Here is a 24,224-nt window from a genome sequence, read left to right as displayed (position 1 = left end):
GGATGGTGGATTGTTACGGTGTCATTTTTTGATAGCACAGAGCACTGGTGCAGCATTTTTTCGTAAAGGGACAGTCAATTGCATTAAAGATTTAGAGCTAGTGCTAGTGCTTAGTCTAAGCACTAGTTTCAGTGTGAAACGCGTCAGTAGTCAGGTTTTGTTTTATTTTGCTGTGACTTGTAGTGCTGTCCTTGAGAAAAACATGAGAAAAAGTCACATTTACTACTATAAAGTACTATTATCACTGCTACAATGCATATCGATGAGGTCTGTAAAGTCAACCCGTACACACGAGTATTTTTTCAAATACACATAGCTTCAACACAATTAGCTCTGACAATGCAGTATAGATGACACAATGACTATTTTAGCAGCATTAATGATTCACAACCCCAAAAAGTGATACATCAATAATATTAACAGCTTGGAGGACTGATTTGCCTTGTGGATTGTACATCTTTCCAACCTGCACCATGTGTTTTTCACCTGCATAAGATGTGAATTGATCCCTGATGACCTGTATGCACAGCCTATAGCAGAGTAAATCTTTATATTCCTGTGTCAACAGTTTCAACATGAAGCATGTGGCATAGCACTGAACAGATTAATGCATGACCTCTGTCTGTAGCCTGAGAACTGACATTTTCTTTGAAGAAACTATATATCCCACAATACCTAAGTCTCTCAGTTCAGTGTTCGTGCAGGTGAGTGCTACATCATATTTAGATGTGACACGTAAACAAGCAGGAAGATCCATCACAGATAAACAGAGAACTCACTCATGCAGTGTTTTATCACAATAGCACTCCCACATTTGTGATGCAACACAGAGGCCATGATACGGCATGCATTCGAGTCGGTGTGATCTAGAACAGGAAGTTGTCTTATTTCTATAGGTGCCACAACACTTGGAATATAACTGCAGTTCCTAAATCTGTTACAACAATTAAGTCCATCTCAACTGCATTGGTCCCTTGACTATGGTAAGTTATTTACATTTTCTTAACAAACAGAAAAATAACTTGTTGACTCGTACAGCTGCAGGCAATGCAGAAGATTCACAGCAGCTCCTCTCCTCTTTTTTTTTTGTCGGGTGGTAAAGACTTGTCAGCCTTCTAATATAAATGATCAAGGGGTGTTTTGAGCTGTTAGAAGACAAACTTAGGGCCAAATCCTCAAAAGAGATACGACGGAGTAACTGCTGTTACTCCGTCGTATCCCTGGTCCTAACTATGGAACTGATCCACAGAATCAGTTTTCCATAGTTAGGGAGAAGATCCGGCATGTGTAATTGAATTACACTGCCGGATCTTAGGATGCAGTACCGCATCCGCCGCTGGGGGCATTTTGTGTCGAAATGCCGCCTCGGGTATGCAAATTAGCACTTACGGAGATCCACGAAGCTTTTCTGCTTCGTTTTTTCTCCGTAAGTATTAAGTTGCATACGCAAAATTAGGGCTGCTTTTACATGGTTTAAAGTTAGTACACCATGTAAACGCAGACTCTTCTGTCTAGCGACACGTTTTTTTTTTGCGCCGTATTTTTTTTTTTTTGACGCAACTTTATTGACCCGTCGCAATCCACAAAGCCCGGCGTAACGTAATTTCGCGCTATGCGCATCGGGAAAATGACGTCACGAGCATGCGCAGTACGGCCGGCGCGGGAGCGCGCCTCATTTAAATGGGGTTCGCCCCCATGAAATGAGGAACGCCTTGCGCCGGCGGAATTTAAGTTACACGGCTAGAAATTTCTAGGTAAGTGCTTTGTGGATCGGGCACTTAGGTAGAAATTTTAAGGCAGTGTAACTTAAATTAGAATTTCGCCGTTACGCCGGGTCTTTGTGGATCTGGCCCTTAATGTCTCTGAATTATTTCACAGTACATGCAGCTACAAATGTCTATGTTGACTTGTTTTGAAGTTCTTTTACTATTGGGTAAATATACTTTTATTTCTATAGTATGGGCAAAGGTGTATATTAAAGCTACAAGAGTTTTTTTTTTACCCCCCCTGCTGAACTCTCCATAATATAAAATACATTTTGAGCACAAGCTCCTAATATTTTTCACAACATGTGTGCTGGGTCCAAGTTATGCTTCATGCCGCCCTAGAACAACTGCACTGTGCCACTTCCCTCCTGCTCTAGATGTTATAGCTATGCCAGGCACAGCCAGGCTGAGAGGATTAAAGGGCCATTTTACCTACTCTGCATCAGTGCATCTACAAATGGACCGGCTTTCCTAGTCTTCTATAAGTTAAAAACGTATATGAACCAAGAGAAAGTGAGCTTCTTTTAAGTTTATTAATGTACCAAAAAAATAAAAAATGCACCAACTTTAAATATCATCCATAGCCTATGTTTGCTATGTAGAAATCTGGCCCTGCATTTATGTAAGCCTTAGATCTCACTTTCTGAGATCTCCACATTGGAGTCTCTGAGACACATAGGAAACTGTTCAGTTAACCCTCTGGTAGCTAACAAAAGCTGAGATAGGTTTGGGTGCACTGGCCCTTTACTTATCTATATAGACATCATTAGGACGAACACCCCTTGTGAACACACCTGTCATGTAAAATCAGCTTTTAGATGGTTTCCCATGAGGTCCGGTAGACAGCTAAAATTACAGGAAGCATCTATTCCAGCTGCCTGAGCAGAATCAATTGCTGCAACACAGTACAACAAAAATGCCCAACTGTAGAACTGAAGTAGAGAACTTAGAAATACCTCAACAGCAAAACTGGTTCTAGTTCCTATTTACAAGAACACAAAATAAATTATTGCATAATAATGGCATGACATGCAATTTTTGACAGTGACGTTTTACTAGTTTCACTTCAGTAATGATAATATATTTACATAGGGTATGTGTGTAAATACTTTAACACTCTACTAACAATCTGATTTTATACAAATATATTTACAGAACTTTAAATAGTTTGAAAGACAACCCAAACATTCATTTTAAATTCAGCAACAGAATATGGTTTGCACATGTAACATAAAACATGTCATATACAAATTCTGTAGGGATAAAAACAACTTTATTGGTCCAGCACAACTTAAAGCAGGGTTCCACCCGCAATTTTTTTTTTTTTAAGTCAGCAGCTACAAACACTGTAGCTGCTGACTTTTAATAAGGACACTTACCTGTCCTAGGCACGCGGATGTCACCCTCCCGAGGCCGATCCCTCGATCATGGCAGGTCCTGGCACCGCCATCCTTACTATGGGAAACAGGCAGTGGAGCCTTGCGACTTCACTACCCGTTTCCTACTGCGCATGCGCAAAACTCGCAGCGCTTTGTGAATGGGCGGCTACTCTCTGGGATACACACAGTTCCCAGAAGCCAGCTCGCCCCATTGACCAGAAGACAACACAAGGCGGATGAAGAAGAAGACCTGCTGTTGACTAGGAAGAGGCAGATTAGGAATATGCGCATAGCAACCGGAATTTCTGAGCATTTTGGTGATTTTTTTTTTTTTTTTTAGGGTGGACCTCCACTTTGAGGCTGGATTCACACCTATGCAGTTTTAGTGCTTTTTGCATTTTGTAGATTTTCACTACAGTCCATTTACCATGGTTTCCTATGGAACACGTTCTGTAGTGCAAATCTGCAAAATGCATAAAGCACTAAAACTGCATAGGTGTGAATCCAGCCTCAGGTTGCTCCACCAGTTTCTCTTACTTAAGCCCCATACACACTATTAGTTTTCCTGCAGGTTTTTCTCTTCAGGTTTACCAAAACCATCTAATATGAGGTCAAACCTTAAGAGTTTCAATGTGTATACAATCAGGCAGGCCCTTGCACTACATGGTTTTGGTAAACCTGAAGAGAAAAACCTGCAGGAAAACTGATAGTGTGTATGGGGCTTTATTCATTTTGCCCCTTAGTGGAGCTTAATTAAGGCTTTCCCCTTGAGTATTGTTGATTATTTAGATCAGCCTTTCTCAAACTTTTTAGCCCTGGGGAACCCTTAAAATAATTTTATGGTCTTGGGGAACACCTGCTATAATAAATTAATTGGGATCAGAGGTAAGAATACCCCTTGCATTGGCGATCAGTTGGAAAATTCTCCCCTGACAGTGGTAATCAGAATGCAACCCTTAGATACAGCTAAAAAGATCATTGGTGACGTGATGCCAGCTTTGGAATTATGCAGGTGTCATCAAATTCGAGCTCAAGGAACGATCTAGCATCTCTGAAGGAGCACTAGGGTTCCACAGAATCATGGTTAAGAATGGCTGATCTAGATATTATCAGCAGTGTTATAATGAGCAAATAACTAACATTACAGTATTTCCCCCTGTCCTCTTGTTCTGTAAAAAAGCTCACCAGGGGGCAAACCTGAAGTATCCTGAGGTTGTTCTAGAATCTAGATCAATAAAGTTGTTTTTATTCCTATGGAAGCTGTGTGAGACTTCATGGTATGGCTGAAAGTGGTTGTAAACCCTTACAGACCACTTAGACCTACAGGTAAGCCTAGATTAAGGCTTACCTGTAGGTCGGGAAACAGACCGACAAGAATCTCGACGAGAAAATAGAGAGCAGGATCTCTATTTTTCTCGCCGAGATTCTGCCCAGATTTCCAGACGGGAAACCTGAAAGCCTCGTACACACGCTCGGTTTACTTGGCAAAAACCGAGCGTGTGTACGAGGCTTAACATGTGATTCTATTTGGTTCCTTATATAAATATATTTGCCATTGGTCCAAAACTTCTAGAAACAACCTGGTCCTTAGCCTTAGGAACTATATTTTAATCAGAATGGGGCAACATTAGCACATAAATGGATAGTTAGAAGCATAGAAAAGACTGGAGTACAAACAATTGCCGGTATGTCCCTTGAAAAAGTTGGAAAATGCTGTTTGTAACGGGCATTTGCATTTGGTAAGGCAATCTATAACCAGATGAAGCAAATGCTGGAGTCTGACAAACTTGTTACACAGTATTAATGAGAGAGAAGTGTTATTATAACCCAGAAGTCATTAAGCTTAATCTTACATCTTACCTGTTATGTGGTTCTAAGAAGCAAATTTTTGAACTGAAGATTTAGACAAATATGGGGCATTTCATCAGAAATAATCCTAAAAAAAATAAAGAAATAAAAAAAATATAAGCAAACATTGGTCAAGAAAGTAGAGATAAATATATTCATATATTCAAAATATAGAAAAATTGCATGTTGCTGTTTTATAGAATACATTAAGAAGACAACCTGTATGTTCATTATCAATGTCTTAATTCTAAGTTTAAACGTATCGGTTAGCTTGTGAGCAAGTTTGTGTCTCATCAAGTCCTGGTATCTAATGTCCCTAACATGGTGTAACTTCTCAGTACCTTCAATAAACCTAAAACTGTAGCTTCTGCAGACATGTGCAGATAATTACATACATACACACATACACACAGCTCCTGGGTGGAAGTTCAGTACTTTCACTAGTCCCTACTGTAAAGTCCTTCTTTTCCTACATTAACCACTTAAGACCCGGACCAAAATGCAGCTAAAGGACCCGGGCAGGTTTTGCGATTCGGCACTGCGTCGCTTTAACAGACAATTGCGCGGTCCTGCGACGTGGCTCCCAAACAAAATTGGCGTCCTTTTTTTCCCACAAATAGAGCTTTCTTTTGGTGGTATTTGATCACCTCTGCGGTTTTTATTTTTTGCGCTATAAACAAAAATAGAGCAACAATTTTGAAAAAAATTCAATATTTTTTTACTTTTTGCTATAATAAATATCCCCCAAAAATATATATATAAAAAAAAAAATGTTTTCCTCAGTTTAGACTGATACGTATTCTTCTACCTATTTTTGGTAAAAAAAATCGCAATAAGGGTTTATCGGTTAGTTTGCGCAAAATTTATAGCGTTTATAAAATAGGGGATAGTTTTATTGCATTTTTATAAAAAAAAAAAAAATTTACTTATGGCGGCGATCAGCGATTTTATTTGTGACTGCAACATTATGGCGGACACTTCGGACAATTTTGACACATTTTTGGGACCATTTTCATTTTCACAGCAAAAAATGCATTTAAAATGCATTGTTTATTATGAAAATGACAGTTGCAGTTTGGGAGTTAACCACAGGGGCGCTGATGGGGTTATGTGTGACCTCATGTGTGTTTACAACTGTAGGGGGTGTGGCTGTAGGTGTGACATCATCGATTATGTATCCCTATAAAGGGGATGACACGATCGATGACGGCGCCACAGTGAAGAACGGGGAAGCCGTGTTTACACGCGGCTCTCCCCGTTTTTCAGCTCCGGGGCCCGATCGCGGGACTCCAGCGGTGATCAGGTCCGCGGGTCCCGCGGTCCCGGAGCTTTGGACCGGGTCGCTGGTGCGCGCCCGCGACCCACGGCTGGACAATAGCACAGCACGTACCTGTACGTGCATGTGCCCAGCCGTGCCATTCTGCCGACGTAAGAAGGCAGTCCTTAAGTGGTTAAAAGACCTTGTGTTTAGCTCCATAGCACCTAAATGGACATCCACAAATACATAGCTATACAAAACTAATAAAGTGGAACCTTGGTTTACGAGTAACGCGGTTAACAAGCATTTTAAAAGACAAGCTACTTTTTAAAAAAATCCTGACTCAGTTTGCGGGTGTTGTCTCGCAAAACGAGCAGAATTCAAGCTAATATGGTATGCAGTACCATATTTGGCCAGAGGTTCGGGGGCACCGGTGATGCTCGGAACGGTTCAGAGCCGTTCGGAAATACTCAGAGATACTACATTCCCGTGTTTTTCTGAGCCTTTCTGAGGGTTTCCGAGATCAGCCGAGCTGTCCCTGAGTATTTCTGAGGCTCTCTGACACCCCCCACCTCTGGCAACATGCGGTATTGCATGCCATAGAAGTCAATGCAGAACAAATTATCTTCGTTTCCATTGACTTCTATGGGGAAACTCACTTTGATATACGAGTGTTTTGGATTACAAGCATTCTGCTGGAACGGATTATGCTTGTAATCCAAGGTTCCACTGTATATAACAACCATTTGTGATCAATGTACCAGAGTATCACACAAGAAAAAAAAATGAACAACGCAAATTTTCTTGTTCCAGAGATGTTTCCACACAAAGCATCAAGCAACCAGCAAGTGTTGTTCACTACATTTTCAAAATAAGAGGATCAGTACAGTTACTTCACAATGTGCTAATTCAGCAACCAGGACAATAAGACAATCAACACTACAGTGCCTTGAAAAAGTGTTCATTCCCCTTGAAATTTCCACATTTTGTCATGCTACAACCAAAAACGTAGATGTATTTTATTGGGATTTTATGTGATAGACCAACACAAAGTGGCACATAATTGTGATGTGGAAGGAAAATGATAAATGGTTTTCGATTTTTTTTTTAAATAAATATCTGAAACGTGTGGAGTGCATTTGTTTTCAGCCCTCTTTACTATGATGCCCCTAACTAAAATCAAGAGGAACCAATTGCCTTCAGAAGTCACCTAATTAGTAAATAGAGTCCACCTGTGTGTCATTTAATCTCAGTATAAATACAGCTGTTCTGTGAAGCCCTCAGAGGTTTGTTAGAGGACCTTAGTGAACAAACAGCATCATGAAGGCCAATGAATCCACCAGACAGGTCAGGGATAAAGTTGTGGAGAAATTTAAAGCAGGGTTAAGCTATAAAAAAAATATCCCAAGCTTTAAACATCTCACAGACTGTTCAATCCATCATGTGAAAAAGGAAAGAATATGGCACAACTGCAAACCTACCAAGACATTTAAACTGCCAGGCCGGGCCAGCATTTATTAGAGAAGCAGCCAAGAGGCCCATGGTAACTCTGGAGGAGCTGCAGCGATCCACAGCTCAGGTGGGATAATCTGTTCACATGACAACTATTAGGCTTCGTACACACGGCCGAGTTTCTCGGCAAAAACCAGCAAGAAGCTTGCTGGGTTTTTTTTTTTGCTGAGGAAACCGGTCGTGTGTACACTTTTCAACGAGGAAACCGCCGAGGATCTCGTCGGGCCAAAAAAAAAGCATGTCTTCTTTTTCCCCGACGGGAATGGGAAAATTTGGCTCGCCGAGATCCTCGGCGGCTTCACAAGGAACTCGACGAGCAAAACGATGTGTTTTGCCCGTCGAGTTTCTCGGCCGTGTGTACAAAGCCTCAGTCGTGCTCTCCACAAATCTGGCCTTTATGTAAGAGAGGCAAGAAGAAAGCCATTGTTGAAAGAAAGCCATAAGAATTCCCATTTGCAGTTTGCCAGAAGCAAAGAAGAAATTGAACTTTTTGGCCTAAAAACAAAATGCTATGTGTGGCAGAACACTAACACTGCACATCACCCTGAACACACCATCCCCACCGTGAAACATGGTGGTGACAGCATCATGTTGAGGGGATGCTTTTCTTCAGCTGGGACAGGGAAGCTGATCAGAGTCGATGGAAAGCTGGATGGAGCCAAATACAGGGTAATCTTATGGCGCCTACACACGATCATTTTTCGGGTTGTAAAAAACAACGTTTTTCAGGCTCTAGAAAAAACAATGTTTTTTTCAACTTGATCATTAAAACAGCCTTGCCTACACAATCCTCTAGCAAAGCGTGGTGGCGTACAACACATACAACGGCACTATAAAGAGGAAGTGCCGTTGATGGCGCCACCCTTGGGGCTGCTTTAGCTGATTTTGTGTTAGTAAAAGACGATTCGCGATTTTCTTTCTGTTACAGCGTGAAGAATGTGCTTACTCTATTACGAACGGTAGTTTTACCAGAACGAGCGCTCCCATCTCATAACTTGCACGGATTTTTCACGACGTTAAAGCCCACACACGACCATTTTTTACAACCCAAAAAACTATAATGTTAAAAACGTTGTTAAAAAATAGAGTTCGAATTTTTTTTTGCCCGTTTTTCAGAACCCGAAAAATGCTCTAAAGCCTACACACGATCGTTTTTAATGACATTTAAAAAAAACGTCATTTTTTACAACCCGAAAAATGATCGTGTGTATTAGAAGAAAACCTGTTAGAGTCTGCAGAAGACTTGAGACTGGGGCCGAAGTTCACCTTCCACCAGGACAACGACCCTAAACATACAACCAGAGCTACAATGCAATAATTTAGATTAAAGCATATTCATGTGTTAGAATGGCCCAGTAAAAGTCCAGACCTAAATCCAATTGAGAATCTGTGGCAAGGCTTGAAAATTGCTGTTCACAGACGCTCTCCATCCAATCTGTCAGAGCTTGAGCTATATTGCTAAGAAGAATGGACAAAAATGTCACTCTCTAGATGTGCAAAGCTGGTGGAGACATCCCCAAAAAGACTTGCAGCTGTAATTGCAGTGAAAGGTGGTTCTACAAAGTATTAACTTATGCCCTGTACACACGATCAGAAATTCTGACAGCAAAAGTCCGATGTGAGCTCTTGAATGGAAATTCCAACCGTGTGTATGCTCCTTGGACTTTTGCTGTCAGAATTTCTGCCAACAGAAGATTGAGAGCTGGTTCTCAAATTTTCTGAAGGAAAAAATTCCTATCGGAAAATCCAATTGTCTGTAGCAATTCTGACGCGCAACATTCCGACGCATGTTTGGAAACAATTCGATGCATGCTCGGAAGTATTGAACTTAATTTTCTCGGCTCGTCGTAGTGTTGTACGTCACCTCGTTCTTGAGAACTTTTGAACTGACCGTGTGTATGCAAGCCAAGCTTGAGCGGAATTCCGACGGAAAATCCGATCATGTGTACACAGCATAAGGGGCTGAATACAAATGGACACCACACTTTTCACATATTTAACCCAAAAACACTACTAGAAAATCACAATTTACTATAGTATAATGTACTAAAAACAGGTTGAATGATATATGAAATCAATATACAGTATATACTAACATGTAGTCCCAATGTGTCCATCAGTATCAATATAGTTGAACATCATAATCATAATCCCTTTAGGAGGAATGTCACCATTGATGTGGGGGAATGCGGTGCCCAATGGGGGGAGCACTAGAGACTGAAGCTTCCATCGCACACAGCCATTCTGACATAATGCATTAGCTAACATATATTAATGAACATTGTGTCACCGGTTCTGTGCATGCATTAGGCAGTCCATTCATTTGAATGGGCTAGCAATGCACCATAATGCAGGAAAAACTGGGCCTGCATCCAATTTTTAAAACATCACAGTATGTGGTTTGCAGTGAGCTGCAACACAAGTCATTTAGCCCCCACAGTATTACTTAGGATGTCATTCAAGATGAATGGCAGTGCAACCCACCACACTGCACTACATAGGTGTGAAGCAAGCATGAGGGTAAATATAGTACCGAGTAAAGATGGAGAAAAATCAGGGCATGGGAGCATGGGCGTCCGCTGAAATTTTTTCAGGGGGGGGGGGGAACGCTTCAGCAGCAGCGATACACAGTCGCATTTAACCCTTTCTTCAAACGCTAGCGGGGGTTAAAAGCGACCCGTTAGCAGCCGAATAGCACAGCTAAAACGATGGTTAAGCACCCAGCTGGCAGTGTGAAATAGCTCTTGAGATAATTCAGCTTCACTCTATTCCCAAATTAATATAGCCTAGAGAATGTACAGACCCCCCTTCAGCACAGATGGAACCCCCTTCAGCACAGACCCCCTCTTCAGCACAGATGGACCCCCCTTCAGCACATACCCCCCATTCCGCATGGACCCCTCTCCTTCAGCACAGACCCCCACATTCTGCACAGACCCCTCCATTCAGCACAGATGGACCCCCCTCCTTCAGCACAGACCCCCCCATTCCCCACAGACCCTTCCATTCAGCACAGACCCCCCTTCAACACAGATGGACCCCCTTTAAGCACAGACCCCTCCTTCAGCACAGACGGACCCCCCCCTTTAGCACAGACTGACCCAGATCAGCTATTAGCATGGCACAGGCACAGCAGGTTCTCTCCCCCTGTGTACATATAAACACTGGAGGGGGAGGCAGCTTCACTCTTGTCGCTGTGCCTGTGTGACACCTGGCCCGGGACCACTCAGACAGCCGTGGCCGTGAGAGAAGGGGATAGTTGGTCAAGTGCAGTGGTGTCACCCCACACCAGACCACCCCCCGCCCCTCCTTGCAACACCACGGCCAGCAGCTCGCTTCTCTCTCTCCCTTTTCTAACCTGCCTGTCACAGCGGCGCTGTCACTGCTTCAGTCGCGGAGGGGTGTCTTCACTCTTCAACACCTTCTCGATTTTCCAGGGGGAGTCAATTGCCCCCCCTTGCCCTATGGAGCGGACACCCATGCATGGGAGAGAGGTTTTAGGGAAGGGAGGAGAACAAGGGTCATACAGGAGGGGGGTTTACTGGAGGTGGAAGAGAGACAAGTTATGGGGGGAAGGCTGTAGGGAATGAAGATGGTTCTAAACGGGTCATGCAGGATGTTGAAGAGAAACAAAGAGGTGGAGCAGAGGCACAATGCATTAGGGTTTAAAAGGGGAGGTACATAACAAGTGACCACTAAGTATACATATGATGGTAAATGACTCAAGTAAGCAGGATAATTCTGTATATATTATAAAAGCCATATGAGTCTATTACAGGCGACTAAGTGACAGAGAGACCAGCCAGTAGCTGCAAGAAGCTGGACAGCTATCAGTGCACCAACTTCAAACTTGCAATCTGTCAGTACATCTCAGAACAATGCAGGATGAAAGAGTAAGCAAAAAGAATTCAAACAATATTCCAATACCCATTCTATAGTCTTTAAATAGAAGCAAGGTTACACTCACTGCACAATGTCTCACTTTGGATTGTTTTACACTGAAGACTGCTCTGTTTGTGATATACGATTTCCAGCTATGTCAACATCTGACTTTGAGAGTTTATTGACTAGAAGTAATATAAAGCAAGATTCATGCTTCCAAGCCATACCACCCCTAAGAAGGTCACAATAGTGTTTCATAACTATGCTGCACCTGCTTTATGCAATGTACAGAAATCAGGTCATTGTCAATCATCGTTCGCTTCACTAGAATTTTAACTATTATGGCATTTTAACTTAGATATGTGCATCCAACGAATTCAGTTGCTTTTTTTTTTGCTTTTAGTAGTGAGCATTGTTACATTGTATTTTATAAGCCATGGCATTTTCGTAGACAATGTGACAAATGTAAAACCTAACTTTTCTTTACAGTAGAATAATACAATATAGGTACAAGTATAAATTCTTTATTGTTATAGATTTCTTGTCAGAAAACAGAACAGTCTAATATATATTACTCCTGAACCTTACTTCAAGTCCAATTGAACAAGCACCTCATATATACAGTATGTATATATATATATATATATACATATATATATATATATATATATATATATATATATATATATATATACACAGCACACACAGTATCTCAGAAAAGTGAGTACACCCCTCACATTTTTGTAAAATGTTTTATTATATCTTTTCATGTGACAACACTGAAGAAATGACACTTTGCTACAATGTAAAGTAGTGAGTGTACCGCTTGTATAACAGTGTAAATTTGCTGTCCCCTCTAAATAACACAACACACAGCCATTAATGTCCAAACCGCTTGCAACAAAAATGAGTACACCCCTAAGTACAAATGTCCAAATTGGGCCCAATTATCCATTTTTCCTTACCGGTGTCATGTGACAACTTAGTGTTACAAGGTCTCAGATGTGAATGGGGAGCAGGTATGTTAAATTTGGTGTTTACGCTCTCACTCGCTCTTACTGGTCACGGGAAGTTCAACATGGCACCTTGTGGCAAAGATCTCTCTAAAGATCTGAAAAAAAAAGAATTGTTGCTCTACATTAAGATGGTCTAGGCTATAAGAAGATTTCCAAGACCCTGAAACTGAGCTGTAGCACAGTGACCAAGACCATACAGCGGTTTAACAGGACAGGTCCACTTAGAACAGGTCTCGCTATGGTCGACCAAAGAAGTTGAGTGCACGTGCTCAGCGTCATTGTCTTTGGGAAATATACATATGAGTGCTGCCAGCATTGCTGCAGAGGTTGAAGGGGTGGGGGGGTCAGCATGTCAGTGCTCAGACCATACGCCGCACACTGCATCAAATAGATTTGCATGGCTGTCATCCCAGAAGGAAGCCTCTTCTAAAGATGATGCACAAGAAAGCCTGCAAACAGTTTGCTGAAGACAAGCAGACTAAGGGCATGGATTACTGGAACCATGTCCTGTGGTCTGATGAGACCAAGATAAACTTATTTGGTTCAGATGGTGTCAAGCGTGTGTGGCGGCAACCAGGTGAGGAGTACAAAGACAAGGCTGTCTTGCCTACAGTTGAGCATTGTGGTAAGAGTGTCATATTCTGGGGCTACATGAGTGCTGCCGCCACTGGAGAGCTACAGTTCATTGAGGGAACCATGAATGACAGCATGTGCTGTGACACTCCAAAGAGCACCCCTAAGAAGGTAGGTTAATTGGATCCTGGTCAAATTGGCCCAGTATATATATGTATATATGTGTGTATGACTGTGTGTCCTAAGCATGTCAAGATCCTACGGGGTAAAATGACCGCACCAGCCAGGAAGACACTGGCTGCAAAAAGCGCCTAGAGGCGATTCAGTTCGCATGTGTAGCGCTATACAAGTCATTTATTCACATACAGAAGTAGAACATGATCCCCTCCCTTTGAAGACTGGGCCCGCAGGGCAGTATTCCAACATGATAAAGACCCCAAACACACCTCCAAGACGACCACTGCCTTGCTAAAGAAGCTGAGGTAAAGGTGATGGACTGGCCAAGCATGTCTCCAGACCTAAACCCTATTGAGCATGTGTGGGGCATCCTCAAACGGAAGGTGGAGAAGTGCAAGGTCTCTAACATCCACCAGCTCTGTGATGTCATCATGGAGGAGTGGAAGAGGACTCCAGTGGCAACCTGTGAAGCTCTGGTGAACTTCAAGCCTAAGAGGGTTAAGGCAGTGCTGGAAAATAATGGTGGCCACACAAAATATTGACACTTTGGGCCCAATTTGAACATTTTTAACTAGGGGTGTACTCAATTCTGTTGCCTGCGGTTTAGACATTAATGGCTGTGTGTTGAGTTATTTTGAGGGGACAGCAAATTTACACTGTTATACAAGCTGTACACTCACTACTTTACATTGTAGCAAAGTGTAATTTCTTCAATGTTGTCGCATGAAAAGATATAATAAAATATTTACAAAAATGTTAGGGGTGTATTCACTTTTGTGAGATACTGTATATATATATATATATATATATATATATATATATATATATATATATATATATATATATATATATATATATATATATATATATTCTTATAAATTATATGAGTTTAAAATATAATTCTTTTTTTTTTCCCATGATGTCCCCTGAGATCTCTAGTGGACCATTCCAGTTTCAATTGCTTTGTCATTCCAGAAAAAGTAATTTGTACATATTGGAGGCCCAGCGCTCTTTGCTTATGGAGATAAAACAACATACAATTTCATTTTTAGCACAAAAGTGCACTTATTTCTTTAAATGTGGCAGAGTAATAGAAAGGCTCTCATTGAACGTTATTGTATTTCAATAGCTGAACTGCAATACCAGTTTTCATGTGCAGTTAGTGAGATCTGAAATTAGGGAAACAAAATGCATGTTGTCAGAAGGCCATATATATTTGTTTTGTGCAATAAAAGCAAATTCTAAGGTACAGGCAAACAGTGGAGATTGGTCTTCCTTTATGTTTGATTTCACCAGGATTATATATTATTTTGGCTTATTATTGGACAACCCAGACCTCAGTACATATCACCTGCACAGTTCTACTGGGAAAAAAAGGGTTTTAACTAAGTTGACAGACCCCAAGAACGGGTCCTGAAGTTTAAACAGAACTCTCAAAAATACATTCTGGGCAATCATAATGTTTTGAGGTCTATATATATATATATATATATATATATGCACAGTGCCTTAAAAAAGTATTCATACCCCTTGAAATTTTCCACATTTTGTCATGTTACAACCAAAACCGTAAATGTAATTTATTGGGATTTTATGTGACAGATCAACACAAAGTGGCACATAATTGTGAAGTGGAAGGAAAATGATAAATGATTTTATTTTAATTTTTTACAAATAAATATGTGAAAAGTGTGGTGTGCATTTGTTTTCAGCCCCCCTAAGTCAATACTTTGTAGAACCACCTTTCGCTGCAATTACAGCTGCAAGTTTTTTTTGGGGACGTCTCTACCAGCTTTACACATCTAGAGAGTGACATTTTGCCCATTCTTCTTTTGCAAAATAGCTCAAGCTCTGTCAGACTGGATGGAGAGTGTCGGTGAACAGCAATTTTCAAGTCTCAGGCCTCGTACACACGACCGAGGAACTCGTCGTAAATGAAACATCGTTTTCCTTGACGAGTTCCTTGTTAGGCTTGTCGAGAATCTTGACAAGCTTTCTTTGCGTACACACTGTCAAGACAAAATCTCGTCGTTCTCAAATGCGGTGATGTTCAACACGTACAACGGCAGGGGAAGTTCGATTCCACTGGCACAACCCTTGGGGCTGCTTTTGCTAATCTCATGTTACTGCGTGTTAAGTAAAAGTTTGGTAAGAGACGATACACGATTTTCAGCCTGTTACAGCGTGACAAGTGTGCTATCTTCATTACAAACGCTACTTTTACCGAAGGTGCGCTCCCGTCTCATACTTTATTCTGAGCATGCAGGGGTTTCTAAGCATACACACGAACGTGTTTCTCTTCGAAAACCAGCCCGACGAGGAACACGACGAGGAAATTGAGACTCCTGACGAGGAAAAAGAGAACTTGTTCTCTTTTTTTTCTCATCGAGTTACTCGACAGCTTTCTCAATGAAAAACATACACATGACCGTTTTCCTCGGCAAAAAAGCTCTGCCACCAAGTTTTGCTCGTGTGTACTAGGCCTTACAATAAAAATAGAAAGTATTCACTGCGCTTGATTTCTAACGAGCAGCTAGCATAAAATTGTGGGTAACAATAATAACACATGGAAAATGGATATATGCAGCGCCAAAAATAACTAAATACACATATCAAAGTCCACAAACGCTGACACAAAAGTCCATGTTTCTTTTCTGGAGTCATCCAAGGTGTAAATCAGACATATTAGAGTAAATAATGATATCATCCACCGAACATCAACACACAGGGCCTCTTACTCCAAATAGTGGACCACTAGGTTATATGTGGTCAAACAGGTACAGTATCTATCCACAGGCTGGTCACGTCTGGATCTTGTATAGCCCTCACAGGTAGTGAATCCACAGGTTCATGCATTGAAATAAAAGAAAACGACTCCTCATGGTGCAGTATATCAAATCAGTGTCATTTGTTCAAAAAAAGTCTTCCAAAGTACATAGCGTGTACAACAAGTTTTATCAAACTCATTGACTATTTATACACAGACACTAATTATGATTTAAAAAGCCACAAATGTGGAAAATTAACCTTTAATTGCCATTTTAACCTGTGTGTGCCACTTTCTGTGTCTGTACTAAGGCCAAACATTCCAGGGTATGTAAACTTTTGATCAGGGTCATTTGGGTGGTTTCTGTTGTCATTATGTAAACACAGTTGATTGATAATAAATGGCTTCAGCCAAACACTAACCATGAGTGAAAGAAATGTTTTTGTGTTATCATTCATATTCTCTGAAAAATGGGCAAGAAATCTAATTCTGCCAGGGTATTTAAACTTATAAGCACAACTGTATATGTGCTTAGTTTAAATTTCATGACTGGGGTTTACAACACTTAAAGCTACCGTATTTTCCGGCGTATAAGACGACCTTTAACACCGGAATTACACAGCCAAAATCCGGGGGTCGTCTTATACGCCGGGTATAGCAGCTGCTCGATCGATATCAGCTGCCGGGTGCTATGTACGGCTGCATGTATTCTGTATATATATGGAGTAATAAGCTCTGCCAATCCGAGCAGGCTGCAATATGTAGCCTGCTCGGATTGGCAGATGTTGTTATCCAATCCGAGCAGGCTTAGCATGCTCTGTCATCAACACAGTGCATCGGGATTGGCTGAGCGGCGCATATACAAACTACATACAGCCGTACAGAGCACCCGACGGGCTGTGGCTTCTTCATTTTATTAAAACCCATTACTTCCACACAAGGGGGTCGTCTAATACGGTGAGTAGACCACAAAACCACAGTTTTTAGCAGCATATTAGGGGGTCGTCTTATATGCCGAGTCGGCTTATATGCCGGCAAATACGGTAATAATCTTTTTACAACTGGAGGTATAGAGAACTGCTCTCTTACTCTCTCTCTTACAGGCTTGAGACTCTGTGTTATCTCTTAATTACAGGTAGAGGCACAAGTTTTTCATCAACTTGTTAGCCACGTGTTCTTTATAAAAAGAGTCCACTTGAACCTGACATAGAAAATTTCCTGTTTTGCCAAAACTATTTATTGAATCCTCATTAATTGCTAATCTATCAGAGGAAAATCTGATTCTGACTTTTTAGAAGTCTTTAAATTTTACAATAAATGAGAATGTGTGGACTTCTATAATGAAAGAATTTGCAGCAAAAAAAAAAAAGAGGCAGCTCTTTAGGAAAAAAAAAACAGTTATATATCCTTTCTTGTTCAGAAAAATCTGCCCTTTCGATTGGTGCAGAAGCTCTGAGCATTATTTCTCATATTCGTCAATAGATCTGTCTAGAATGTTAGAAGGAAAAACGAAGCAGCTCCAAAATGTAAAAATGTGCCCTGCTTTATAGGTAAGATATTTTTCTATGCTAACAGTGCAGAATCATTTGATATACACGGACGTGGTCACTTCCAACTTAAGTTGAAAAAAAAAACAGTTTTTTAGTTTGCCAAAAGGTAATACAACTGGAGCTACCTTACTGTGAGCCCTTTAATTGCAATATCCCCTACACACGAGACGTTTTGCCATAGAAAAACTGCCAAAAACCACCAAGCAAAAGTCTGCCGGTTTTCCCGGTGGAAAAAAAAAAGAGCTGGTTCTCTTTTTTGCCCGGTGGTTTTTGGGCAGTTTTCCCTTCAGAAAAGCAAAAAGCTCTCCTTGCAGTTTTCCCATCGGGAAACCTGACCGTGTGTACAAGGCTTTAGAGGTAAACACACTCATAGTGGTCATACATTAAAGAGAAACTTCACTATATTTAAAACAAATAAAATAAAAGTCAGCAGCTACTAATGTTGTAGCTGCGGACTTTTAAAATATACCGTAGGTACTTACCAGTCCCTGGAGCCCCTAGTGCTGCCATCTTGGATTTGGGAGCTGGCTGTGACTTCCAGAGGAATAACATTCAGCTCCCCCCGTGATGAATAATGGATAATGGTCTTGGGGAAAGAGGGGGGCGGGGCAAATTATATAATTCTTAGGTGAGAAATGAGGAAGTGGGAGCGGGTACCTGTCAAAAAAGACACCTGCTCCCCATAAAATGAAATAACAAAAAATTCAAAGTGTTAGAGACAGGGTGGGGAGAAGGATAAGAAGCACTTTCATTTCTTAGTAAAGGTCTGCTTTAAGCTAAATTTTGTTTTATCGAACACAACACTTTCTCATCAAAATGTTCAATTTAAATACGCAAATATCCCATAAGTGTGAATCTGTTATCTTTTCACAGGAAGACTCTTTTCAACAAGCTATTATTTCGCATGAATACTTATTTTTGCTAATGAAATGTTATCTTTTTTTTTCTCAACAAATGGCTAAATTTTCCAGTCCCCTCAACAGACATCTAATAAAAACCTAAAATTAAAGCGCACCTGTGCCCAGACTATGGGCATTAAACTACAGACAAGCAATGGTAGAGCTTTAATACAAGCCATCCCTGACCTTGGCCCTAGCTGCTTTTAATGTGAAGCTTATCACTGGTAAAGATTCATAACATGCTAACCATGTAAAGCACAAGTAAATGGGGAATACTTGGAATGGTCAGGGATGGGTAGTGGGGTCCCCCAGGGTTCTGTCCTGGGACCAATCCTATTTAATTTGTTCATAAACTACCTGGATGATGGGGTAAACAGTTTAATCTCTGTATTTATGGACGATACTAAGCTAAGCAGGGCAATAAGTTCTCCGCAGGATGTGGAAACCTTGGAGAAAGATCTGAACAAATTAATGGGGTGGGCAACTACATGGCAAATGAGGTTTAATGTAAAAAAAAAAGTAAAATAATGCATTTGGGTGGCAAAAATATGAATGGGGGGGGGAGAACCTCTGGGGGGAGAACCTCTGGGGGAATCTAGGATGGAAAAGGACCTGGGGGTCCTAGTAGCTGATAGGCTCAACAATGGCCAAGCTGCTGCCAACAATGCAAACAGAATATTGGCATGCATTAAAAGGGATCAACTCCAGAGATAAAACGATAATTCTCCCACTCTACAAGACTTTGGTCCAGCCGCACCTGGAGTATGCTGTCCAGTTCTGGGCACCAGTCCTCAGGAAGAATGTACTGGAAATGGATAGAGTACAAAGAAGGGCAACAAAGCAAATAACGGGTCTGGAGGATGTTAGTTATGAGGAAAGGTTGCGAGCACTGAACTTATTCTCTCTGGAGAAGAGACGCTTGATTGAGAGGGGATATGATTGCAATTTACAAATATCATACTGGTGACCCAACAATAGGGATACAACTTTTTTGCGTAAGGGAGTTTAACAAGACACGTGGCCACTCTTTAAGATTAGAATTTAAACTGCATAGAGGGTTCTAAAAACTATTAGATAAGCACCTGAACAACCATAACATACAGGGATATACAATGTAATACTGACATATAATCACACACATAGGTTGGACTTGATGGACTTTTGTCTTTTTTCAACCTCACCTACTATGCAACATGTGTCAAACATAAGGCTCGTGGGACAAATCCTGTCTGCCAGGCCATTTCTTGTGGATGATACCAGCAGTGTGTGACCCTACTTTTCAGACTTGCATCACCTGCTACAGAAGTTTGAGTAGGCTGGTCTGCATCTGCCCTTCACAGCTTAAGTGTTAAGTTATTGCTAAAACCAGTAATAATTGAATGTATAGGCAATTATGTAATATGATAAATAGTATATACCATTATACAGTCTTACAGATACAACTGGCCCTTTGAGGGCAACCATAATGCAGATGTGGCCCACAATAAAATTGAGTATGACACCCCCGATGTAAAGTATATGTGCAGAAACTGGCACCAAGGGGCTGAGGTCTCTCCCAGCACAGTGATCAAGCTGTCATAGACAGCTCCTAGTCTCTGTTTATGATTGGAAGCCAGCAAATCGACTTCATATCATGTGACCACTCTGACAGCCAATCACAGTGATCACATTGGGAGGGGGAGGGAAGGGGATTAAAGATCACAACAAAGACTCTAGAGTTTGTTTCCAACAGCTTAAATACACTTGCAATGTGATTACATTAGAAGACAGGTAAACTGCCAAGAGCTGATCTCTTAGAACAGAGGTCTCCAAACTGCGGCCCGAGGGCCAGATGTGGCCCTTTGCTAGCCTTTATCCGGCCCTTGGGGCACAATTCCTCCCACTGACATGAGGCACTATTCCTCCCATTGACACCAACAATGGGGCACATAATTATCCACTGATACCAATGATGGTATACTACTCCTCCTACTAATATGGGGAATACTCCTCTTCCTATTGACCACCAACCCTGAGGCCATATATGTTTTCACTGATGCCGGGCCCGTGACTTTTTCTTCCCTTGCTGGCCCCAATCCGGCCCTCCTAAAGTCTGAAGGACAATACAGTGGCCCTTTGTTTGTAAAGTTTGGAGACCCCCGTCTTAGAATAACACAGTGCCTGTGGGCTCGATCACACTTGTGCAAAAACCAGCGTTTTCTGCACTTTTCTGTCAGGCCACAAATAAAACAATTGTTTGCTATGTCCCCTGTTCGTATGACCCTTGTTTTTCTCCTCCCTTCCCCTAGAACGTTCCCCCATGCCCTGATTTCCTTCATCTCCATTCTTTACCCTGTACTGTATTTACAGCCCTGGCCAAAAGTTTTGAGAAACACAAAAATTTATTTTCACAGTCTGCTGCTTCTGTGTTTTTAGATCTTTTTGTCGGATGTTACTATGGTATACTGAACTATAATTACAAGCATTTCATAATGGCTTTTTTCATATATAATTATATTAGGTTTATGAAAAGAGTCAATATTTGAACTGTTGACCCTTCTTTTTCAAGACCTCTGCAATTCGCCATGGCATGCTGTCAATCAACGTCTGGGCCACATCCTGACTGATGGCAGCCGATTCTTGCATAATCAATGCTTTGAGTTTGTTAGAATTTGTGGGGGGGGGGGGTTTCACCCGCCTCTTAAAGGATTGACCTCAAGTTCTCAATGGGATTAAGGTCTGAGGAGTTTCCTGGCCATGGACCCAAAATGTTGATGTTTTGTTCCCCAAGCCACTTAGTTATAACTTTTGCCTTGTGGAAAGGTTCTCCATTATGATGGAAAAGGCATTGTTCATCACCAAACTGTTGAATGTTTGGGAGAAATTACTCTGCACTGGTGGTGCCCTGATCCCACAGCTGAATTAGCTGTAGGAGACGGTCCTGGCACTAGCTGGACTTTCTTGGGCGCTCTGAAGCCTTCTTCACAAATGCAGTGGAAATGTTTTTAACCACTTAAGGACCGGACCAATATGCTGCTAAATGACCCAAGGGGTTTTTACAATTCGGCACTGCGTCGCTTTAACAGACAATTGCGCGGTCGTGCGACGTGGCTCCCAAACAAATTTGGCATCCTTTTTTCCCGACAAATAGAGCTTTCTTTTGGTAGTATTTGATCACCTCTGCGGTTTTTATTTTTTGCGCTATAAACAAAAATAGAGCACCAATTTTGAAAAAAATGCAATATTTTTTACTTTTTGCTATAATAAATATCCCCCAAAACATATCTAAGGAGCTGCGGTGGCTCGACGCGATTGGGACTGCGCTGACAAGCCATTCACCTCTGCAGCTAGAGGTTCGGATCCCGGTCTCAGCTACATGTGAATTGAGTGTGGTGGTCTCAGCCCGGCTCCCGGTGGGTGTGCTATGCGAGGTAAGCTTGCGCTTAGTACGCCCACCCCCCTCCCACAAAAACCACCACACTTACACGCACTCGAAATTGGGTTAACATGCATGAACTTTGACCACGCGGTCTCTAAAAAGAGAGGCGAAGGACTAACGGGGCTGGTTGAGCGGGCTAGATCCTCTCACTCCCTTATAGGAAGTCCCTCTGCCCCGTTGGGCTTCAAAGAGGAGCAGGTAGGGCGGGCTGTGTGGGAGGACCCCCTCACACACCCACCATTGCCACCCGGGGCATGGAGAAAGGTGGCAGATTGCCTCTGGGGGAGGCCTCCCAACTCCTGCAGTCCGGCTCCTCTCTCGAGTACACGCACAAAATACACTTTAAAAGAAAAAAAAAAAAAGAAAAAAAAATATATATCTACATATTTTTTTCCATCAGTTTAGGCCGATACGTATTCTTCTACCTATTTTTGGTAAAAAAATCGCAATAAGCGTTTATCGATTGGTTTGCGCAAAATTTATAGCGTTTACAAAATAGGGGATAGTTTTATTGCATTTTTATTAATTATTTTTTTTTTTACTACTAATGGGGGCGATCAGCAATTTTTTTCATGACTGCGACATTATGGTGGACATTATGGTGGACACTTCGGACAATTTTGACACATTTTTGGGACCATTGTCATTTTCACAGCAAAAAATGCATTTAAATTGCATTGTTTATTGTGAAAATTACAGTTGCAGTTTGGGAGTTAACCACAGGCGCTGTAGGAGTTAGGGTTCACCTAGTGTGTGTTTACAACTGTAGGGGGGTGTGGCTGTAGGACTGACGTCATCGATCGAGTCTCCCTATATAAGGGATCACTCGATCGATGCAGCGCCACAGTGAAGCACGGGCAAGCCGTGTTTACATACGGCTCTCCCCGTTCTTCAGCTCCGGGGAGCGATCGCGACGGGGCGGCTATAAACGAATAGCCGCGCCGTCGTCCCGGATCGCTCCTGAAGCCACGGGGACCGCCGCAAGTACCGGGGGGGTCCCGATCGGACCCCCGACCCACGTCTAGGCAGGCACGTACAGGTACGTTGATGTGCCTGTCCGTGCCATTCTGCCGACGTAAATGTACATGCGGCGGTTCGGAAGTGGTTAATGGGATTCTTGCAGTGACAAGAGACGACGAGTCAACATCGGAAGAGGGGAGAAGAACAGAAGAGAAGAAGGTGATGTCACAGAAGACCGCGATGGCTGCCTGTTAGTAATTGAGCTAACACACGAAGATAGCAGGCAGCCAGCGCTGAAGAAGAGGGCACCGGACAGCTGCAGAAGAACCGGGGTGCGCCGAGTCCACAGCGGAGAGCGGCGAAGATAGAAGAAGACCCCCGGAGAGCCGAGAAGCCCCCCCCGGAGAGCGGAAGAAGAAACCCCCCCCGGAGAGCGGAGAAGACCCCCGGAGAGCGGAAGAAGAAGCCCCCGCTGGTATTAGAACTAATAAAGAAGACAGGGGGGGCCTCCGGAGCAGACTAATAAATTATTTTAAAAACCCTTGTGTTGTGTGTTTACTAACTTTTACTTTTTGCCTCCAGGTGAATGGGTAGGGGTATGATGTACCCCATATCCATTCACTTAGGGTGGGGGGCCGGTATCTGGGGGCCCCCTTATTTGAGGGGACTCCCAGATTCCGATAAGCCCCCGCCCACAGACCCCGACAACCAACGGCAAGGGTTGTCGGGAAGAGGTCCTGTCCTCATCAACATGGGGACAGGGTGCTCTGGGGTGGGGGGGCCCGCAGTGCGCCCCCCTGCCCCAGAGCACCCAACCCCCCCATGTTGAGGGCATGCGGCCTGGCATGGCTCAGGAGGGGGGGGGCTCGCTCATCCCCACTCCCATTCCTGACCGGCCGGGTAGCGTGCTTTGGATACGGGTCTGGTATGGATTGTAGGGGGACCCCCTACGTCGAATTTTCGGCGTGGGGGGGTCTCCTTACAACCCATACCAGACCTAAGGGCCTGGTATGCTCCTGGGGGGGAACCCATGCCGGTTTTGAATTTATAAATTGCCGTGGAGTTCTCCCTCAGGAATGCATACCAAATGCCGTCGCTTGAATGGGCCTTTACAAGGTGTGACTAACTTTCCACATTGTAAAACCAGCCCTAGTTTTGCGCAAGCAAATCGGAACTTACGCAGAAATCACAAGGATGAAAAGCTGATGAAAAGCGTTGT

General features: G+C 42.4%; 1 protein-coding gene across 1 annotated transcript in view; it reads right to left on the bottom strand.

Moving 5' to 3' along the window:
- CNTN5 (contactin 5) overlaps positions 1–24,224 on the bottom strand; it is a 2,004,044-nt gene that overhangs the window by 1,492,998 nt on the left and 486,822 nt on the right. Inside the window, exon 3 of the mRNA XM_040340187.1 lies at positions 5,006–5,081. The gene's annotated coding sequence lies outside the window, so the exon portion shown is untranslated. The remainder of the gene's footprint in view (positions 1–5,005; positions 5,082–24,224) is intronic.

This window comes from Rana temporaria, chromosome 2, assembly GCF_905171775.1.
Source record: "Rana temporaria chromosome 2, aRanTem1.1, whole genome shotgun sequence".
Lineage (NCBI taxonomy): Eukaryota > Metazoa > Chordata > Amphibia > Anura > Ranidae > Rana > Rana temporaria.
This window is presented reverse-complemented; position numbering and strand designations above follow the sequence as displayed.